The sequence below is a fragment of the Triticum urartu genome, chromosome 3A, assembly GCF_056163025.1.
Source record: "Triticum urartu cultivar PI428250 chromosome 3A, HENAU_Tu73, whole genome shotgun sequence".
Lineage (NCBI taxonomy): Eukaryota > Viridiplantae > Streptophyta > Magnoliopsida > Poales > Poaceae > Triticum > Triticum urartu.
Window position 1 is genome coordinate 436,045,273 of NC_141875.1, and position 24,171 is coordinate 436,069,443.

A 24,171-nucleotide genomic window follows, 5' to 3' on the forward strand; every position below is an offset into this window, starting at 1 on the left:
GATCGTGGTGGCCTCTACGTCAGATGCTATCGTGGATGTGTCGGGATCGAAGGAGTCACTGATGATACTTGCCGCGGCCGCCCACGACGTCTCCGGGGTGCCTGTCCGGTCAAGAGCTCTAATCAAGCCTTGAATTGGCCCGATCCCTCCACCTCAGGTATCGCCGCCAAGAACCCTCGGCGATCTCTTGCCGCATGTGTGTCTCAGTGATGGGGAGGCCTCGCTGGAATTCTGTTCGCCAACGCTTTCTTTGGGTCAGGCAGGGCGGAGCGCCATGACGGTCACAGTTCGAAATCTCGATCCGTCATCTACGGCCGTTCCAGGTCAGACATGTGATCAGACGAATCCTGGACATCGGCTCCGGATGGTCAATCTCAGACGTTGGATTGGACACTTGTGGAACCGGGTAGAGCAGGCAGCGAACCCTAAGTTCAATCGTTCCTTCGCGGCCGTCGTCATCTCCCCAGCAATGACGCGCGGCGACCCATCTGCGCCGTCGGGCACCTCCACCGGCCACCAGCAAAATCTGACTTCAAGCTCCTCTCAGCAAAATGCTTCTCCGTCGGGAGGCGCTCCTGGCCTCGCTCCGGGGGTTTACCAGCCGGTGTAGGTTGCGCAACCCTATGCGCTACCGGGAACTTTCACGCCGGTGCAAAAACAGCCGGTGCAGCAGTCCACGACGTATCAGGCGCCGTTCCAGCAGCAGTTTTTTGGTACCTCGGGTCAGTTCGTGCCGCAACCGTTGTATCTGAAGGAAATATGCCCTAGAGGCAATAATAAAGTTATTGTTTATTTCCTTATATCATGATAAATGTTTATTATTCATGCTAGAATTGTATTAACCGGAAACATAATACATGTGTGAATACATAGACAAACATAGTGTCACTAGTATGCCTCTACTTGACTAGCTCGTTGATCAAAGATGGTTGAATTTCCTAGCCATATACATGAGTTGTCATTTGATTAACGGGATCACATCATTAGGAGAATGATGTGATTGACTTGACCCATTCCGTTAGCTTAGCACTTAATCATTTAGTATGTTGCTATTGCTTTCTTCATGACTTATACATGTTCCTATGACTATGAGATTATGCAACTCCCCTTTACCGGAGGAACACTTTGTGTGCTACCAAACGTCACAATGTAACTGGGTGATTATAAAGGTGCTCTACAGGTGTCTCCGAAGGTACTTGTTGAGTTGGCATATTTTGAGATTAGGATTTGTCACTCCGATTGTCGGAGAGGTATCTCTGGGCCCTCTCGGTAATGCACATCACTATAAGCCTTGCAAGCAATGTGACTAATGAGTTAGTTGCAGGATGATGCATTATGGAACGAGTAAAGAGACTTGCCGGTAATGAGATTGAACTAGGTATTGAGATACCGACGATCGAATCTCGGACAAGTAACATACCGATGACAAAGGGAACAACGTATGTTGTTATGCGGTTTGACCGATAAAGATCTTTGTAGAATATGTAGGAGCCAATATTAGCATCCAGGTTCCGCTATTGGTTATTGACCGGAGATGTGTCTCGGTCATGTCTACATAGTTCTCGAACCCGTAGGGTCCGCACGCTTAACGTTTGGTGACGATTTGTATTATGAGTTATGTGATTTGATGTACCGAAGGTAGTTCGGAGTCCCGGATGAGACCGGGGACATGACGAGGAGTCTCGAAATGGTTGAGACGTAAAGATCGATATATTGGATGACTATATTCGGACATCGGAAAGGTTCCGAGTGATTCGGATATTTTTCGGAGTACCGGAGAGTTACGGGAATTCGTATTGGGCCTTAATGGGCCATACGGGAAAGGAGAGAAAGGCCTCAAAAGGTGGCCGCACCCCTCACCATGGTCTGGTCCGAATTGGACTAGGGAGGGGGGGGGCGCCCCCTTCCTTCCTTCTCCTTTTCCCTTCCCTTTTTCCTATTCCATGTGGGAGGAGGAATCCTACTAGGACTAGGGAGTCCTAGTAGGACTCCACACTTCTAGCGCCCTAAGGGCTGGCCGGCCTCCCCTCCTCCATCCTTTATATACGGGGGCAGGGGGCACCTCTAGGCACATAAGTTGATATGTTGATCTCTCCCAACCGTGTGCGGTGCCCCCTCCACCACATTCCACCTCGGTCATATCGCAGTAGTGCTTAGGCGAAGCCCTGCGTCGGTAGCAACATCATCACCGTCATCACGCCGTCGTGCTGACGGAACTCTCCCTCGAAGCTCTGCTGGATCGGAGTTCGTGGAACGTCATCGAGCTGAACGTGTGCTGAACTCAGAGATGCCGTGCGTTCGGTACTTGGATCGGTCGGATCGTGAAGACGTACGACTACATCAACCGCGTTGTGCTAACGCTTTCGCTTTCGGTCTACGAGGGTACGTGGACACACTCTCCCCTCTCGTTGCTATGCATCACCATGATCCTGCATGTGCGTAGGATTTTTTTTGAAATTACTACGTTCCCCAACAGTGGCATCCGAGCCAGGTTTTATGCGTAGATGTTATATGCACGAGTAGAACACAAGTGAGTTGTGTGCGATACAAGTCATACTGCTTACCAGCATGCCATACTTTGGTTCGGCGGTATTGTTGGATGAAGCGGCCCGGACCGACATTACGCGTACGCTTACGGGAGACTGGTTCTACCGACGTGCTTTGCACATAGGTGGCTGGCGGGTGCCAGTTTCTCCAACTTTAGTTGAACCGAGTGTGGCTACGCCCGGTCCTTGAGAAGGTTTAAACAACACTAACTTGACGAACTATCGTTGTGGTTTTGATGCGTAGGTAAGAACGGTTCTTGCTCAGCCTGTAGCAGCCACGTAAAACTTGCAACAGCAAAGTAGAGGACGTCTAACTTGTTTTTGCAGGGCATGTTGTGATGTGATATGGTCAAGACGTGATGAGATATAAGTTGTTGTATGAGACGATCATGTTTTGTTGAAATTATCAGCAACTGGCAGAAGCCTTATGGTTGTCTCTTTATTGCATAAGATGCAAGTGCCAAATAATTGCTTTACTTTATCGCTATGCGATAGCAATAGTTGCAAGAGCAATAGTTGGCGAGACGACCATGTGACGACACATTGATATAGATCAAGATGATGGAGATCATGGTGTCATGCCGGTGATGATGGAGATCATGACGATGCTTTGGAGATGGAAATCAAAGGCACAAGATGATGATGGCCATATCATGTCACATATTTTGATTGTGTGTGATGTTTATCTTTTATGCATCTTATTTTGCTTAGATCGACGGTAGCATTATAAGATGATCTCTCACTAAAATTCAAGGTATAAGTGTTCTCCCTAAGTATGCACCGTTGCGAAAGTTTTTCGTGCTGAGACACCACGTGATGATCGGGTGTGATAAGCTCTACGTTCACATACAACGGGTGCAAAACAGTTGCACATGCGGAATACTCAGGTTAAAGTTGACGAGCCTAGCATATGCAGATATGGCCTCGGAACACTGAGACTGAAAGGTCGAGCTTGAATCATATAGTAGATATGATCAACATAATGATGTTCACCATTGAAACTACTCCATCTCACGTGATGATCGGACATGGTTTTGTTGATTTGGATCACGTGATCACTTAGATGATTAGAGGGATGTCTGTCTAAGTGGGAGTTCTTAAGTAATATGATTAATTGAACTTTAAATTTATCATGAACTTAGTCCTGATATTATTTGCATATCTATGTTGTAGATCAATAGCTTGCGATATAGCTTCCCGTTTATTTTTGATATGTTCCTAGAGAAAATAAAATTGAAAGATGTTAGTAGCAATGATACGGATTGGATCCGTGATATGAGGATTATCCTCATTGCTGCACAGAAGAATTGTGTCCTTGATGCACCGCTAGGTGACAGACCTATTGCAGGAGCAGATGCACACATTATGAATGTTTGACAAAGCTCGGTATGATGACTACTTAATAGTTTAGTGCATCATGCTTTACGTCTTAGAACCGGGACTTAAAAAACGTTTTGAATGCCATGGAATATATAAGATGTTCTGAGAGTTGAAATTGGTATTTCATACTCATGCCCGTGTCGAGAGGTACGAGACCTCTGCCAGTACTTTGCCTACAAGATGGAGGAGAATAGCTCAACCAGTGAGCATGTGCTCAGATTGTCTGAGTACTACAATCGCTTGAATCAAGTGGGAGTTAATCTTCCAGATAAAAAGGTGATTGACAGAGTTCTCTAGTCACTATCACCAAGTTACTGGAACTTCGTGATGAACTATAATATGCAAGGGATGACGAAATTAATTCCCAAGCTCTTCGTGTTACTCAAATCGGCGAAGGTAGAAATCAAGAATAGTATCAAGTGTTGATGGTTAACAAGACCACTAGTTTCAAGAAAAGGGCAAAGGGAAAGAAAGGGAACTTCAAAGAAGAATAGCAAAGCAAGTTGCTGCTCCCATGAAGAAGCCCAAAGCTAGACCCAAGCCTGGAACTGAGTGCTACTACTGCAAAGGAAATGGTCACTGGAAGTGGAACTGCCCTAGATACTTGGCGGATAAGAAGGATGGTATAGTGAACAAAGGTATATTTGATATACATGTTATTGATGTGTACCTTACTAGTGTTTATAGCAAACCCCTCGGTATTTGGTACTGGTTCAATTGCTAAGAGTAGTAACTCGAAACGGGAGTTGCAGAATGAACAGAAACTAGTTAAGGGTGAAGTGACGATGTGTGTTGGAAGTAGTTCCAAGAATGATATGACCATCATCGCACACTCCATATACTTTCGGGATTAGTGTTAAACCTAAATAAATGTTATTTGGAGTTTGCATTGAGCATGAATATGATTTGATCATGTTTATTGCAATACAGTTATTCATTTAAAGTCAGAGAATAATTGTTGTTCTATTTACATGAATAAAACCTTCGATGGTCATACACCCAATGAAAATAGTTTGTTGGATCTCGATCGTAGTGATACATATATTCATAATATTGAAGCCAAAAGATGCAAAGTTAATAATGATAGTGCAACTTATTTGTGGCACTGCCGTTTAGGTCATATTGGTGTAAAGCGCATGAAGAAACTCCATCCTGCCGGGCTTTTGGAATCACTTGATTATGAATCACTTGATGCTTGCGAACCATGCCTCATGGGCAAGATGACTAAGACTCCGTTCTCCGGAACAATGGAGCGAGCAATGGACTTGTTGGAAATAATACATACTGATGTATGCAGTCCAATGAGTGTTAAGGATCGCGACAAGTATCGTTATTTTCTGACCTTCATAGATGATTTGAGCAGATATGGGTATATCTACTTGATGAAACATAAGTCTGAAACATTTGAAAAGTTCAAAGAATTTCAGAGTGAAGTGGAGAATCATCGTAACAAGAAAAATAAAAGTTTCTACGATATGATCGCAGAGGTAAAATATTTGAGTTACGAGTTTGGCCTTCAGTCAAAACAATGTGAAATAGTTTCACTACTCACGCCACCTGGAACACCACAGTGTAATGGTGTGTCCGAACGTCATAACGTACTTTTAGATATTGTGCGATCTATGATGTCTCTTACCGATTTACCACTACCGTTTTGGGGTTATGCATTAGAGACAGCTGCATTCACGTTAAATAGGGCACCATCTAAATCCATTGAGATGACACCGTATGAACTATGGTTTGGCTAGAAACCTAAGCTGTCGTTTCTTAAAGTTTGGGTTTGTGATGCTTATGTGAAAAAGTTTCAGCCAGATAAGCACAAACCTAGATCGGAAAAGTGCATCTTCATAAGATACCCAAAGGAAACTGTTGGGTACACCTTCTATCACAGATCCGAAGGCAAGACATTTGTTGCTAAGAAAGGATCCTTTCTAGAGAAGGAGTTTCTCCTGAAAGAAGTGAGTGGGAGGAAAGTAGAACTTGATGAGGTAACTGTACCTACTCCCTTATTGGAAAGTAGTTCATCACAGAAATCTGTTCCTGTGACTCCTACACCAATTAGTGAGGAAGCTGATGATGATGATCATGTAACTTCAGATCAAGTTACTATCGAACCTCGTAGGTAAACCAGAGTGAGATCCGCACTAGAGTGGTACAACAATCCTGTTCTGGATGTCATGTTACTTGACCATGACGAAGCTACGAACTATGAGGAAGCGATGATGAGCCCAGATTCCGTGAAATGGTTTGAGACCATGAAATCTGAGATGGGATCCATGTATGAGAACAAAGTATGGACTTTGATTGACTTTCCCAATGATCGGTGAGTCATTAAGAATAAATGGATCTTCAAGATGAAGATGGATGCTGATAGTAGTGTTACTATCTACAAAGCTCGAATTGTCGCAAAAATGTTTTCAACAAGTTCAAGGTGTTGACTACAATGAGATTTTCTCACTCGTATCGATGCTTAAAAGTCTGTCTGAATCATGTTAGCAGTTGTCGCATTTTATGAAATCTGGCAAATGGATGTCAAAACTATATATTCCTTCATGGATTTCTTAAAAGAAGAGTTGTATATGATGCAATCAGAAGGTTTTGTCGATCCTAAAGGTGCTAACAAAATGAGCAAGCTCCAGCGATCCATCTATGGACTGGTGCAAGCATCTCGGAGTTGGAATATACGCTTTGATGAGTTGATCAAAGCATATGGTTTTCTACAGACTTGCGGTGAAGCCTGTATTTACAATAAAGTGAGTGGGAGCACTACAATATTTCTGATAAGTATATGTGAATGACATATTATTGATCGGAAATAATGTAGATTTTTTCTGTAAAGCATAAAGGAGTGTTTGAAAAAGGTTTTTCAAAGAAAGACCTCGATGAAGCTGCTTACATATTAAGCATCAAGATCTATAGAGATAGATCAAGATGCTTGATAAGTTTTTTCAATGAGTACATACCCTGACAAGATTTTGAAGTAGTTCAAAATGGAACAGTCAAAGAAAGAATTATTACATGTGTTACAAGGTGTGAAATTGAGTGAGACTCAAAGCCCGACCACGACAGAAGATAGAAAGAGAATGAAAGTCACTCCCTATGCCTCAGCCATAGTTTCTATAAAGTATGCCATGTTGTGTACCAGATCTATTGTATACCCTACACTGAGTTTAGCAAGGGAGTACAATAGTGATCTAGGAGTAGATCACTGGACAACGGTCAAAATTATCCTTAGTGGAATAAGGAAATATTTCTCGGTTATGGAGGTGATAAAAAGAGTTCGTCGTAAAGAGTTACGCCGATGCAAGCTTTTTAGATCGATCTAGATGACTCTAAGTCTCGATCTGGATACAAATTGAAAGTGGGAGCAATTAACTAGAGTAGCTCCGTGCACAGCATTGTAGACATAGAAATTTGTGAAATACATACGAATCTGAATGTTGCAGACCCGTAGGCTAAACTTCTCTCACAAGCAAAACATGATCACTCTTTGGGTGTTAATCACATAGCGATGTGAACTAGATTATTAACTCTAGTAAACCCTTTGGGTATTAGTCACATGGAGATGTGAACTAATCAAATAAAGATGGGAACTAGATTATTGACTCTAGTGCAAGTGGGAGACTAAAGGAAATATGCCCTAGAGGCAATTATAAAGTTATTGTTTATTTCCTTATATCATAATAATTGTTTATTATTCATGCTGGAATTGTATTAACCAGAAACATAATACATGTGTGAATACATAGACAAACATAGTGTCACTAGTATGCCTCTACTTGATTAGCTCGTTGATCAAAGATGGCCGAGTTTCCTGGCCATAGACATGAGTTGTCATTTGATTAACGGGATCACATCATTAGGAGAATGATGTGATTGACTTGACCCATTCCGTTAGCTTAGCACTTGATTGTCTAGTATGTTGCTATTGCTTTCTTCATGACTTATACATGTTCCTATGACTATGAGATTATGCAACTCCCGTTTACCGGAGGAACACTTTGTGTGCTACGAAACATCACAATGTAACTGGGTGATTATAAAGGTGCTCTACAGGTGTCTCCGAAGGTACTTGTTGAGTTGGCGTATTTCGAGATTAAGATTTGTCATTCCGATTGTTGGAGAGGTATCTCTGGGCCCTCTCGGTAATGCACATCACTATAAGCTTTGCAAGCAATGTGACTAATGAGTTAGTTGCAGGATGATGCATTACGGAACGAGTAAAGAGACTTGCCGGTAACGAGATTGAACTAGGTATTGAGATACTGACGATCGAATCTCGGGCAAGTAACATACCGATGACAAAGGGAACAACGTATGTTGTTATGCGATTTGACCGATAAAGATCTTCGTAGAATATGTAGGAGCCAATATGAGCATCCAGGTTCCGCTATTGGTTATTGACCGGAGATATGTCTCGGCCATGTCTACATAGTTCTCGAACCCGTAGGGTCTGCACGCTTAACGTTTGGTGACCATTTGTATTATGAGTTATGTGATTTGATGTACCGAAGGTAGTTCGGAGTCCCGGATGAGATCGGGGACATGGCGAGGAGTCTCGAAATGGTTGAGACGTAAAGAACGATATATTGGACGACTATATTCGGAGATCGGAAAGGTTCCGAGTGATTCGGGTATTTTTCGGAGTACTGGAGAGTTACGGGAATTCGTATTGGGCCTTAATGGGCCATACGGGAAAGGAGAGAAAGGCCTCAAAAGGTGGCCGCACCCCTCACCATGGTCTGGTCCGAATTGGACTAGGGAGGGGGGGGGCGCCCCCTTCCTTCCTTCTCCTTTTCCCTTCCCTTTTTCCTATTCCATGTGGGAGGAGGAATCCTACTAGGACTAGGGAGTCCTAGTAGGACTCCACACTTCTAGCGCCCTAAGGGCTGGCCGGCCTCCCCTCCTCCATCCTTTATATACGGGGGCAGGGGGCACCTCTAGACACATAAGTTGATCTGTTGATCTCTCCCAACCGTGTGCGGTGCCCCCCTCTACCATATTCCACCTCGGTCATATCGTAGCGGTGCTTAGGCGAAGCCCTGCGTCGGTAGCAACATCATCACTGTCATCACGCCGTCGTGCTGACGGAACTCTCCCTCGAAGCTCTGTTGGATCGGAGTTCGTGGGACGTCATCGAGATGAACGTGTGCTGAACTTGGAGGTGTCGTGCGTTCGGTACTTGGATCGGTCGGATCATGAATGTCGGCGTTCTGGGAACGGGGGTCCCCAGACTTGCCTGCCTGCGGCCTGCGGCGTGGCTCAAAGGGGGGCCCAGCGTGGCCCATCTTCACCAACACAAACCCAAGACCCTTGCGAGGGGCCAAGCCTCGCGGGGCGGACGATGCGGAGCTTCCTCAGGCGCGACCTCGTCAGGCTGGCTCACGAGGAGGTGGAGAAATCAAGGCGGGGTACCTCACGAGGTGCCCGTGACGCAAGCCATGACGACCGGGGGCGCCAGGCGGGTGCCAGCCCGCGCAGTGTCCTCCCTTCCTCTTTGGTGCAAAGGGGGCAAGCGCAGCCGCGGAGTACCGAGGCGTCAGGCAAAGGTTTCCATTTCGGTGCAACGAGACCAAGACCAGGAGGACTATGAGACGGAGGTCACCGTGGAGCCCAAGACGGTGTCATCACGAGAGCTTTGTGCAGGCGAAGACTACTTTTGTCAGGGTAGCTAGTACTAGCTGTCCCCCTTCAAATTAGCCCGCCATTGTTGGCTCCCTTCCCGCTCGATATTTGGGAATAGGACCAGGGCCTCTATAAATAGGACCAGCCACCCATAGAGCAAAGAGAGCTAGGGGTTGGAAGGAAAGAGAGGGGTTTCGATCAGAAAGAGAGAGAGAGAGAGAAAGGTGACTGAACTCCTCCCAGTAGTTCATCGCCCCAGCCAAGAACAGACCCTCGCGAGGCTGTTCTTCCTTATATTGTTCATCATCATCAGCCCAAGAGGCAATCCACCATACCACACACTGGAGTAGGGTATTACACCACAACGGTGGCCCGAACCAGTATAAACCCCGTGTCTCTTGTGTTGTTCTTTCCTTAGTTTAGACCCTAGCAAGGTGGAGGGGTGCAGGTAGGTAGGAGGCGAAATCTCCACGCGCACCCCAGTGTTCGAACCTCAAGGGTCTGCCGGAACCCAAAATCCGACATTTGGCGCGCCAGGTAGGGGTGCGCCGGGATTCGTCTTCCACCACCCCGTTCTCCTCCGACCATCACGCCCATGTCTGACGCTCATCGGGCCCGTGCCGAGTGCCGGGCCGCGCTCGCTTCCCGCGTCACCCAGACGGCCCCTGTCAGCAGGCGTCCTCGTCGTTCCCCGTCACCTGCCGTCAACGCCGCCACCGGCCCGGCGGGGGACGAGCAGCAAGCATCGTCTCAGCATCCATCCGTGCGGCAAGACGGCCGCACCGCAACTCCCACGCTCACCCCAGCTGGTTCTTCGTCCCGCGCGCTCCGCGCACCCATGGAGGCTCGGGCTGCACTCATCGCGGCGAACGAGCTCCTGTGCTACCGTCCCGTCGACAACATCTATGAAGAATGGCTCGACCGCGTCGCCGAGCTCGTTCGCGCCGCAGGGGGCTCTCGTGCGCTGTTCGTTCCGCTGCACCGCACCCCGCCCCGCGCGGGCAATGAAGCTCCGGCGGCGCCCTGGCCGCCTCCTCCTCAGGAAGGCGCCATGGCTCCAAGGCGCGTGGCCCCTGGGTGGAACCTGCTCCGTCAGGCGCCAGAGCAGCAAGAGCAGAGCTGTCAAGAAGTCCCTCGCCCGCAAGAAGCTTCCTGGGCGCTCCCTGCTCCAGCACGTCGCGACCATGCTCCTGCTCCCGCGCGTCAAGACCCCGCGCTGCTCCCAGCTGCAGCGCGTGGGAACATGCAAGACCAAGTTCCCCATCATCCAAGGCCTCCCGTGGCCACAGCAGGCTGCCGCGCCTTCACCGCCGAGCTACGCAACGTCGCGTGGCCCGGCAAGTTCAAGCCAGACTTGCCTCCTCGCTACGACGGCACGGCTGACCCTGCGGAGTTCCTCCAGCTCTACGAGTTGGGCATTGAAGCTGCCAACGAAGACGAGAAGGTCATGGCAAACTGGTTCCCAATGGCACTCAAGGACGGGGCCCGCACCTGGCTCCTGAACCTGGCTCCAGGCACAATCTCCTCCTGGGACGAGATGCGCACCCGCTTCATCTCCAACTTCCAAGGCACTCACGACCGGCCACCCGCCGTGAGCGACATGCGCCGCATCAAGCAACAGCCCGGGGAGACCCTGCAGAAGTACATCCAGCGCTTCAACAACGTGTGCCTTAAGATTCCCAAGGTGACTGAGGAGGCCATCATCTCGGCCTTCTCCGATGGCGTGCACGACGTCAAGATGAAGGAGGAGCTGGCGATGCATGAAGACATGTGCACTTCCCTTGAGCTGTTCAACCTGGCAACCAAGTGCGCCAGGGCCGAGGAACGGCGTCTCTCTCTCCTCGAGCTGCCTGCCGCAGACCCAGAAGAGAAGAAGCCCAAGGCCAAGGATGTGAAGCGCAAGGGGGCTGCCGTGCTCGAGGCAGAACCAGACACCAAGCGGGGCAGAGATCAGCCCGAACCTTCCAAGGGCAGCCGGTACTGTGTGTACCATGACCTCCACACCCACAACACCAACGAATGTCAAGAGCTCCGAGCCGTGCGACAAGGAAGGATCGGCCGTCGCCCTGACCGCAGTGACCGGGGCTACGGCCGAGGAGGAGGAAGGAACGCAGGACGCTGGGAAGACCGTGGCCCGCGCCAAGGGTGGCGCGATCAACCTCGCGAGGATCGCTGGCAGGACCCGCCTCGTGAGGGAGGCTGGAGAGATCAGCCTCACGAGGGAGACTGGAGGGATCAGCCTCGCGAGGGAGACTGGAGGGATCAGCCTCGCGAGGATCGCCAGCAAGGCAACGCAGGCCTCCCACCGCTGCCACTGCAGCCAAGGAGAAACGAGGATCGCCACCAGGACGAGGGGGCTGGGGGCTTCCAGGAGCCGCGCGCGATCGCCTGCATCCTGGGCGGGGCACAAGCCCCAGCCTCTTAGCGCATCTTCAAGCAGTTCGCCCGCGAAGTGAACGCAGTCCTCTCCAGGCTCGAAGCCACGTGCCCTCTCAGGTGGTCGGCGTGCGCCATCACGTTCAGCTCAGCAGATCAGCTCAAGTGTGCGGCTACAGCCGGAGTCCTCCCGATGCTTTGTTCCCCAATCATCAGCAACGTGGTGGTCACCAAGACCCTCATCGATGGCGGGGCAGGGCTCAACGTCCTGTCTGTGGAAACACTCAACAACCTCCAAGTGCCCTATATCCAGCTTCAACCAACCAAGCCTTTCTCCGGTATCACCGACGGCTCCACGGTCCCGATTGGGCAGGTACGCCTCCCTGTCACCTTCGGGGCACGCGGCAACTACCGCACCGAGCTCATCAACTTCGAGTCGCTCACATTCGCCTGCCGTACAACGCCATCCTTGGGTACCCAGCGCTGGCCAAGTTCTTGGCCGTAACTCACCACGGCTACAATGTCCTCAAGATGCCAGGAAGCGGCGGAGTCATCACGGTGCCATGTGAAGAGAAGGACGCGGTGTGTTCCCTGTAGCGAGCCTTTCAGGCCGCGTCACTGGAAGACCCGGATCGTGGAAGCAGGAGGCCTCTCGAGACCGCCCCTAAGAAGAACAAGACATCGTCCGGCCTGACCACTCAGGAGGCAGGCCCCTCTGGGCCCGCGCCTACCCAGGGGGAACCTCCTTCCATCGCATAGGAAAGCGCGCCCGGCGCCCTCCTCAGGTAGGGCTCGGGGGCTCTTCCCTGGAGGGCCACCGACCTAGCTAGGGTCACGAGGGAGGCGCTTGGGCACCACATGGAGGCGTGTTTCGAAGCACGTTTCCCTCAAGAAGGAGCAAGGCAAGGAGATCCAGACCCTCAGGAGTTCGTCAGCGAGGCCATTCAGGAGCTACAGGAGTCAAGAGTCATGAAAGGCGGCCGCCGCCTACCAGCAGTGGCTCCCCATCCAGGCGAGGATGGTGGGCTGCGCGTCTGCATCGACATACCAGGGCTCAACCGAGTCGCCTCTTTGGAGCGCCTCAGGCCCTCGCGAGTGGGGCGCTGCGGAGGCCCACCCCACAGCTACGTTCGCATGCCTTACGGCTTGCCGAACGCGGCTGACACGTACCAGCGCCTCATGAGGGGCATCACGGGGGCACGAGAGGCCAGGCGTTCCGCAGCCCTGGCAGGGATGGAGATGGCCCGTGAGGAGCCGCCAGCGCCTCCGGAGCCTCCCGAGGCCCCTGGGCCTGGGGGCTCGTGAGGATCGGCTCCTGCAGCCCACCGAGCCTGCTACATCAATGCTCCTTCGTCCTCAACATCATCAGGTGACATCTTTCGAGTTTTATTTCCAGCTGGGAGCGCCCCCCAGGGCTGCATTATTCCCAGGCCGCGTGGGTCCGTCCCTGCGGCGTGTATCCTTTTTTTATTCCATGTTGTTAGCTTACCTTGTTGGGGGCGCCCCTCGGGCTGCATGACCCCCCAAGTCGCTCGGGCCTGACCCAGTGATGTCCGCATTCCCAGCATCTATTTGAAAAAATCCACTCCTTCGCGGCTAATGTGTTTTACCTAGTTGCCTGCTCAGCTGACGCCAACTAACGGAGCTGCTCCCAAACGGCACGACGCTTGCGCATGGGTCCGTCCCTGCAACGCCGATAGACCTGGATGGCTAAGCTCTGGCCGCGGCAGCCCCGCATAGCGTCACCTTGTCAAGCCTTCAGTGCCTCACTACCCCTCGGAAGCAACCAACGACTGACTGTCAATTGTCATGGCAACCCCTTGTTTTTTCTATGATGGACCTGTAGGACCTCCTGAAGGGGCTGCGCCAGGCGAGGCCCTTGCGGTGTCACCTGCGCTCTCGTCCGCAAGAACCGCTTGCACGTTAAAGGGGGGGGGTGCCTGAGCATCGTGACTCAGGGCTCCTACTGGCTCTCCAGCCCTCACCCTCTGGCCTTGACCACGGCATCGCGACCTGGATACCAGCGACGGCTGAGACCCGCTCGAGGGCCGGGACCCGAGGACGTAGAGAAGAAAGGGGAGCAAAGGCGAGAGGGGAGAGACACACGAGGACCTCGCCGAGCAACCTCGCGCCTGCCGATGCACGGACCCGGCGACACACCAGAGAGCGGCCCCTGATCCTCAAGATAAGTCATCACCCGGAAGCGCCAGCTGCCGTGGCACCATCCCCGCACCTAATGCTATCCCGTGTTGGCAACGCCGCTCTCCTTTCTCACCAAACGACGACTGCTTGGGCGCCAAAGGGGACCTCCTGAGCATCGCGACTCAGCGGCTCTTACCGGACTCCGGGTCGCTCACCTCCTGGCCTTGACCATGGCATCGCGACCTGGCATACCAGCGACGGCTGAAGCCGCCTTGGGACTGGGACCTATCGGCGCAGAGCACCAAGCCCTCGTGAGGTTCGAAAGGGAGGACTGAGCTAAGACGGAATGAGCAACTCGCGCAATTCTACGACAAGGGTTATATTAACAAAACAGGATCACAGGCACCTTATAAGCCCCCACGGGACGCGTTTTTGATTCCTCGCAGGGAACAGATCCTAAAGAGACACAAACTACGCACGACCCTGCAAAAGACGCCATCATCAACAGTGGGCCATCAAGCACCGATGCCAACACCATCCAGATCAGAGTCGGCGGCGGCCTAACGAGCCCGCCCTGCTCCAGGAGCGGCGCTGGCTCGGGGGCTCGTAGCTGTCGTCGCTCGTCTCCGGAGTCCCGAAGAGCTCGCCGGAGTCGCTGGAACCTCCGACGCCTCCACCGCCTGAGGAGCCGCCAAGGGAGCGGTTGGCGGGCCCAGTCCTCGTTGCCGCAGGGTCCTGGCCACCTTCCCCGGAGCAGCACTCCAGCCGGCGCCCGCTCGCATCGAAGACCTTGAAGAGCATCACCGAAGCACCATCGTAATCCAAGTGGGCCGTGAAGACGCCCCTTATCCTGCAAACCCAGGCGATCTCTCTCCAGCCCCGAGTCATGAAGTGTTGGGGAACGTTGCAGAAAACAAAATTTTTTCCTACGTTTTCACCAAGATCCATCTATGAGTTCATCTAGCAACGAGTGATCGGATGCATCTACATACCTTTGTAGATCGCAAGCGGAAGCGTTCAAAGAACGGGGATGAGGGAGTCGTACTCGTCGTGATCCAAATCACCGGAGATCCTAGCGCCGAACGGACGGCACCTCCGCGTTCAACACACGTACGGTCAGCGTGACGTCTCCTCCTTGATCCAGCAAGGGGGAAGGAGAGGTTGATGAAGATCCAACAGCACAACGGCGTGGTGGTGGATGCAGCAGTCACCGCAGCAGGGCTTCGCCGAGCTTCTGTGAGAGGGAGAGGTGTAGCAGGGGAGAGGGAGGCGCCAAGGCTTGAGGTGCGGCTGCCCTCCCTCCCCCCTTTATATAGGCCCGCTAGGGGGGTGCGCCGGCCCTAGGAGATGGGATCTCCTAGGGGGGGCGGTGGCCAAGGGGGTGGAGTACCCCCCAAGGCAAGTGGAGGCGCCCCTCCCCTAGGGTTCCCAACCCTAGGCGCATGGGGGGCCCAAGGGGGGGGGGGCGTACCAGCCCACTATGGGCTGGTTCCCTCCCCACTTCAGCCCATGAGGCCCTCCGAAATGGGTGGCCCCACCCGGTGGACCCCCGGGACCCTTCCGGTGGTCCTGGTACAATACCGCTGACCCCCGAAACTCTCCCGATGGCCGAAACTGCACTTCCTATATATAATTCTTCACCTCCGGACCATTCCGGAACTCCTCGTGACGTCCGGGATCTCATCCGGGACTCCGAACAACTTTCGGGTTACTGCATACTCATATCTCTACAACCCTAGCGTCACCGCACCTTAAGTGTGTAGACCCTACGGGTTCGGGAGACAAGCAGACATGACCGAGACGACTCTCCGATCAATAACCAATAGCGGGATCTGGATACCCATGTTGGCTCCCACATGCTCCTCGATGATCTCATCGGATGAACCACGATGTCGAGGACCTAATCAATCCCGTACTCAATTCCCTTTGTCAATCGGTACGTTACTTGCCCGAGACTCGATCGTCGGTATCCCAATACCTCGTTCAGTCTCGTTACCGGCAAGTCACTTTACTCGTACCGTAATGCATGATCCCATGATCAACCACTTGATCACATTGAGCTCATTATGATGATGCATTACCGAGTGGGCCCAGAGATACCTCTCCGTCATACGGAGTGACAAATCCCAGTCTCGATTCGTGCCAACCCAACAGACACTTTCGAAGATACCTGTAATGTGCCTTTATAGTCACCCAGTTATGTTGTGACGTTTGGCACACCCAAGGCACTCCTACGGCATCCGGGAGTTGCACAATCTCATGGTCTAAGGAAATGATACTTGACATCCAGAAAAGCTACAGCAAACGAACTACACGATCTTTGTGCTATGCTTAGGTTTGGGTCTTGTCCATCACATCATTCTCCTAATGATGTGATCCCGTTATCAATGACATCCCCATGTCCATAGCCATGAAACCATGACTATCTGTTGATCAACGAGCTAGTCAACTAGAGGCTCACTAGGGACACATTGTGGTCTATGTATTCACACATGTATTACGATTTCCGGATAATACAATTATAGCATGAATAATAGACAATTATCATGAACAAGGAAATATAATAATCACTTTATTATTGCCTCTAGGGCATATTTCCAACAGTCTCCCACTTGCACTAGAGTCAATCATCTAGTTACATTGTGATGAATCGAACACCCATGGAATTCTGGTGTTGATCATGTTTTGCTCTAGGGAGAGGTTTAGTCAACGGATCTGCTACATTCAGGTCCGTATGTACTTTACAAATCTCTATGTCTCCATTTTGAACACTTTCACGAATGGAGTTGAAGCGACGCTTGATATGCCTGGTCTTCCTGTGAAACCTGGGCTCCTTGGCAAGGGCAATAGCTCCAGTGTTGTCACAGAAGAGAGTCATCGGGCCCGACGCATTGGGTATGACTCCAAGGTCGGTAATGAACTCCTTCACCCAGACTGCTTCGTGTGCTGCCTCCGAGGCTGCCATGTGTTGGGGAACATAGCAGAAATTCAAAATTTTCTACGCATCACCAAGATCAATCTATGGAGTCATCTAGCAACGAGGGAGGAGTGGATCTACATACCCTTGTAGATCGCGCGCGGAAGCGTTCAAGAGAACGGGGTTGATGGAGTCGTACTCGTCGTGATCCAAATCACCGATGATCCTAGCGCCGAACGGACGGCACCTCCGCGTTCAACACATGTATGGAGCAGCAACGTCTCCTCCTTCTTGATCCAGCAAGGGGGGAGGAGAGGTTGATGGAGATCCAGCAGCACGACGGCGTGGTGGTGAAAGTAGCAGGATTCCAATAGGGCTTCGCCAAGCGTTGCGGGAGGAGGGAGATGTGTCATGGGAGGGAGAGGGAGGCGCCAGGGCTTAGGTGTTGCTGCCCTCCCTTCCCCCCACTATATATAGGGCCAAGGGAGAGGGGGGGGGGGGCGCAGCCTTGGCCCTTCCTCCAAGGAAGGGTGCGGCCAGGGAGGAATCCATCCTCCCCAAGGCAGCTAGGAGGTGCCTTCCCCCTTTAGGACTCTTCCTTTCCCTTATCTCTTGGCGCATGGGCCTCTTGGGGATGGTGCCCTTGGCCCATATAGGCCAAGGCGCACACCCCTACAGCCCATGTGGCCCCCCCGGGGCAGGTGGACCCCCTTGGTGGACCCCCGGACGCTTTTCGGCACTCCCGGTACAATACCGATAATGCGCGAAACTTTTCCGGCAACCAAAACAAGACTTCCCATATATAAATCTTTACCTCCGGACCATTCCGGAACTCCTCGTGACGTCCGGGATCTCATCCGGGACTCCGCACAACTTTCGGGTTACCGCATACTAATATCTCTATAACCCTAGCGTCACCGAACCTTAAGTGTGTAGACCCTACGGGTTCGGGAGACATGCAGACATGACCGAGATGACTCTCCGGTCAATAACCAACAGCGGGATCTGGATACCCATGTTGGCTCCCACATGTTCCATGATGATCTCATCGGATGAACCACGATGTCAAGGACTTAATCAATCCCGTATACAATTCCCTTTGTCTAGAGGTACGATACTTGCCCGAGATTCGATCGTCGGTATCCCGATACCTTGTTCAATCTCGTTACCGGCAAGTCTCTTTACTCGTTTCGTAACACAACATCCCGTGATAAACTCCTTGATCACATTGTGCACATTATGATGATGTCCTACCGAGTGGGCCCAGAGATACCTCTCCGTTTACACGGAGTGACAAATCCTAGTCTCGATTCGTGCCAACCCAACAGACACTTTCGGAGATACCTGTAGTGTACCTTTATAGCCACCCAGTTATGTTGTGACGTTTGGCACACCCAAAGCACTCCTACGGTATCCAGGAGTTGCACAATCTCATGGTCTAAGGAAATGATACTTGACATTAGAAAAGCTTTAGCATACGAACTACATGATCTTGTGCTAGGCTTATGATTGGGTCTTTGTCCATCACATCATTCTCCTAATGATGTGATCCCGTTATCAATGACATCCAATGTCCATGGTCAGGAAACCGTAACCATCTATTGATCAACGAGCTAGTCAACTAGAGGCTTACTAGGGACATGGTGTTGTCTATGTATCCACACATGTATCTGAGTTTCCTATCAATACAATTCCAGCATGGATAATAAACGATTATCATGAACAAGGAAATATAATAATAATCAATTTATTATTGCCTCTAGGGCATATTTCCAATAGTCTCCCACTTGCACTAGAGTCAATAACCCAATTCACATCGCTATGTGACTAACACTCAAGGTCACATCCCCATGTGACTAACACCCAAAGAGTTTACTAGAGTCAATAATCTAGTTCACATTACCATGTGATTAACACTCGATGAGTTCTGGGTTTGAACATGTTATGCTTGTGAGAGATGTTATAGTCAACGGGTCTGAATCTTTCAGATCCGTATGTACTTCGCTAATCTCTATGTCATCTTGTAGATGCAGCTACTACGCTATATTTGGAGCCATTTCAAATAACTGTTCTACTTGGAGCTATTCTAAATTGTTGCTCCATTATACTTATCCGGTATCTCTACTCAGAGCTATCCGGATAGGTGTTAAGCTTGCATCGACGTAACTCTTTACTTCGAACTCTTTATCACCTCCATAACCAAGAAACATATCCTTATTCCTCTAAGGATAATTTAGACCGCTATCTGGTGATCTACTCCTAGATTACCTTTGTACCCTCTTGCCAGATATGTGGCAAGGCACACATCAGGTGCGGTACTCAGCATGGCATACCGTATAGAGCCTATGACAAAAGCATAGGGGACGACCTTCGTCCTTCCTCTTTCTTCTGCCGTGGTCGAGCTTTAAGTCTTAACTTCATACCTTACAACTCAGGCAAGAACTCCTTCTTTGACTGGTCCATCTTGAACACCTTCAAGATCATGTCAAGGTATGTGCTCATTTGAAAGTACCATTAAGAATTTTGATATATCCTTATAGATCTTGATGCTCAATGTTCAAGTAGCTTAATCCAGGCTTTCCATTGAAAAATACTTTCCAAATAACCCTATATGCTTTCCAGAAATTCTACGTCATTTCTGATCAACAATATGTCAACATATATTTATCAGAAATTCTATAGTGCTCCCACTCACTTCTTTGGAAATACAAGTTTCTCATAAACTTTGTATACAGCCAAAACTTTGATCATCTTATCAAAGCATACATTCCAACTCCGAGATGCTTACTCCAGTCCTTAGAAGGATTGCTGGAGCTTTGCATACTTATTAGCATCTTTCAGGATTAACAAAACCTTCCGGTTGTATCACATACAACCTTTCCTCAAAAAACGTCGAGGAAACAATGGTTTTTGGCATCCTATCTGCAAGATTTCACAAATAATGCAGTAATTGCTAATATAATTCCAACAGACTCTTAGCATCGCTACGAGTGAGAAAGTCTCATCGCAGTCAACTCCTTGAACTTGTCGGAAAACATATTAACGACAAGTCGAGCTTTCTTAATGGTGATACCTACCATCATTGTCCGTCTTCCTTTTAAAATCCATCTGTACTCAATAGCATTACGACCATCGAGCCGTTCTACCAAAGTCTACACTTTGTTTTCATACATGGACCCTCTCTCGGATTTTATGGCCTCGAGCCATTTATCGGAATCCGGGCCCACCATCGCTTCTCCATAGCTCGTAGGTTCATTGTTGTCTAGCAACATGACTTCCAAGACAGGATTACGTACCACTCTGAAGTAGTATGCATCCTTGTCATCCCATGAGGTTTGGTAGTGACTTGATCTGAAGTTTCATGATCACTATCATAAGCTTCCACTTCAATTGGTGTAGGTGCCACAGGAACAACTCCCTGTGCTCTGCCACACACTAGTTGAAGAGACGATTCAATAACCTCATCAAGTCTCCACCATCCTCCCACTCAATTCTTTCGAGAGAAACTTTTCCTCGAGAAAGGACCCGATTCTAGAAACAATCCCTTATTGCTTTCGAATCTGAGACAGGAGGTATACCCAACTGTTTTGGGTGTCCTATGAAGATGCATTTATCCGCTTTGGGTTCAAGCTTATTAGCCTGAAACTTTTTCACATAAGCGTCGCAGCCCCAAACTTCTAAGAAATGACAGCTTAGGTTTCTCTAAACCATAGTTCATATGGTGTCATCTCATCGGAATTACGTGGTGCCCCTTTTAAAGTGAGTGTGGTTGTCTCTAATGCCTAACCCATAAAATATTGTGGTAATTCGATAAGAGACATCATGGTATGCATCATATCCAATAGGGTGCAGTTATGATGTTCGGACACACCATCACACTATGGTGTTCCAGGCTGTATTAGTTGTGAAACAATTCCCACAATGTCTTAATTCTGTGCCAAACTCGTAATTCAGATATTCATCTCTATGATCATATCATAGATCTTTTATCCTCTTGTCACGACGATCTTTCAACTTCACCCTGAAATTACTTGAACCTTTCAATAATTCAGACTCGTGATTTATCAAGTAAATATACTCAACATCTACTCAAATCATCTGTGAAGTAAGAACATAACGATATCCACTACATGCCTCAGCACTCATTGGATTGCACACATCAAAATGTATTACTTCCAACAAGTTGCTTTCTAGTTCCATTTTACTGAAAACGAGGCTTTCAGTCATCTTACCCATGTGGTATGATTTGCATGTCTCAAGTGATTCAAAATCAAGTGAGTCCAAACGGTCCATTTGCATGGAGTTTCTTCATGCATATACACCAATAGACATGGTTCGCATGTCTCAAACCTTTCAAAACAAGTGAGCCCAAAGATCCATCAACATGGAGCTTCTTCATGCGTTTTATACCGATATGACTTACGTGGCAGTGCCACAAGTAGGTGGTACTATCATTACTATCTTTTGGCATGAACATGTGTATCACTACGATCGAGATTCAATAAACCATTCATTTCAGGTGTAAGACCATTGAAGGTATTATTCAAATAAACAGAGTAACCATTATTCTCTTTAAATGAATAACCGTATTGCGATAGACATAATCCAATCATGTCTATGCTCAACGCAAACACCAATCTCGATGGTAGAGGGAGCGTGCGATGCTTGATCATATCAACATTGGAAACACTTCCAACACATATCGTCAGCTCACCTTTAGCTAGTCTTCGTTTATACCGTAGCTTTTATTTCGAGTTACTAACACTTAGCAACCGAACCGGTATCTAATACCCTGGTGCTACCAGGAGTACTAGTAAAGTACACATCAACACAATGTATATCCAATATACTTCTATCGACCTTGCCAGCCTTCTCATCTACCAAGTATCTAGGGTAATTCTGCTCCAGTGGCTGTTCCCTTTATTACAGAAGCACTTAGTCTCGGGTTTGGGTTCAACCTTGGGTTTCTTCACTAGAGCAGCAGCTGATTTGCCGTTTCATGAAGCATCCCTTTTTGCCCTTGCCCTTCTTGAAACTAGTGGTTTCACCAACCATCAACAATTGATGCTCCTTCTTGATCTCTACTTTTGTGGTGTCAAACATCGCGAATATCTCAAGGATCATCATATATGTCCCTGATATATTATAGTTCATCACGAAGCTCAAGTAGCTTGGTGGTAATGACTTCGGAGAACCATCACTATTTCATCTGGAAGATCAACTCCCACTCGATTCAAGCGATTGTTGTACTCAGACAATCTGAGCACAAGTTCAACAATTGAGCTTTTCTCCCTTAGTTTGTAGGCTAAGAAAATCGTCGGAGGTCTTATACCTCTTGACGTGGGCACGAGCCTCAAATCCCAATTTCAGCCCTTGAAACATCTCATATGTTTCGCGACGTTTCAAAACGTCTTCGGTGCCTCAACTCTAAGCCGTTTAACTGAACTATCACGTAGTTATCAAAATGTGTATGTCAGATGTTCGCAACATCCATAGACAACGTTCGAGGTTCAGCACACTGAGCGGTGCATTAAGGACATAAGCCTTCTATGAAGCAATGAGGACAAACCTCAGTTTACGGACCTAGTCCGCATAATTACTACTATCAACTTTCAACTAAATTTTCTCTAGGAACATATCTAAACAGTAGAACTGAAGCGCGAGCTACGACATAATTTGCGAAGACCTTTTGACTATGTTCGGGATAATTAAGTTCATCTTGTGAACTCCCACTCAGATAGACATCCCTCTAGTCATCTAAGTGATTACATGATCCGAGTCAACTAGGCCGTGTCCGATCATCACGTGAGACGGACTAGTCATCATCGGTGAACATCTTCATGTTGATCGTATCTACCATACGACTCATGCTCGACCTTTCGGTCTCTTGTGTTCCGAGGCCATGTCTGTACATGCTAGGCTCGTCAAGTTAACCTAAGTGTTTCGCATGTGTTCCGAGGCCATGTCTGTACATGCTAGGCTCGTCAACACCCGTTGTATTCGAACGTAAGAATCTATCACACCCGATCATCACGTGGTGCTTCGAAACGACGAACTTTCGCAACGGTGCACAGTTAGGGGGAACACCTTCTTGAAATTTTAGTGAGGGATCATCTTATTTACTACCGTCGTTCTAAGAAAATAAGATGTATAAACATGATAAACATCACATGCAATCAAATAGTGACATGATATGGCCAATATCATATTGCTCCTTTTGATCTTCATCTTCGGGGCTCCATGATCATCATCGTCACCGGCATGACACCATGATCTCCATCATCATGATCTCCATCATCGTGTCTTCATGAAGTTGTCTCGTCAACTATTACTTCTACTACTACAACTAACGGTTAGCAATAAAGTAAAGTAATTACATGACGTTTATGTTGACACGCAGGTCATAAATAAATTACGACAACTCCTATGGCTCCTGCCGGTTGTCATACTCATCGACATGCAAGTCGTGATTCCTATTACAAGAACATGATCATCTCATACATCACATATATCATTCATCACATCCTTTTGGCCATATCACATCACATAGCATACCCTGCAAAAACAAGTTAGATGTCCTCTAATTGTTGTTTGCATGTTTTACGTGGCTGCTATGGGTTTCTAGCAAGAACGTTTCTTACCTACGCAAAAACCACAACGTGATATGCCAATTGCTATTTACCCTTCATAAGGACCCTTTTCATCGAATCTGATCCGACTAAAGTGGGAGAGACAGACACCCGCTAGCCACCTTATGCAACTAGTGCATGTCAGTCGGTGGAACCAGTCTCACGTAAGAGTACGTGTAAGGTCGGTCCGGGCCGCTTCATCCCACAATGCCACCGAATCAAGATTGGACTATTAACGGTAAGCATATTGAACAAAATCAACGCCCACAACTACTTTGTGTTCTACTCGTGCATAGAAACTACGCATAGACCTAGCTCATGATGCCACTGTTGGGGAACGTAGCAGAAATTCAAAATTTTCTACGCATCACCAAGATCAATCTATGGAGTCATCTAGAAACGAGGGAGGAGTGGATCTACATACCCTTGTAGATCGCGCGCGGAAGCGTTCAAGAGAACGGGGTTGATGGAGTCATACTCGTCGTGATCCAAATCACCGATGATCCTAGCGCCAAACGGACGGCACCTCCGCGTTCAACACACGTACGGAGCAGCG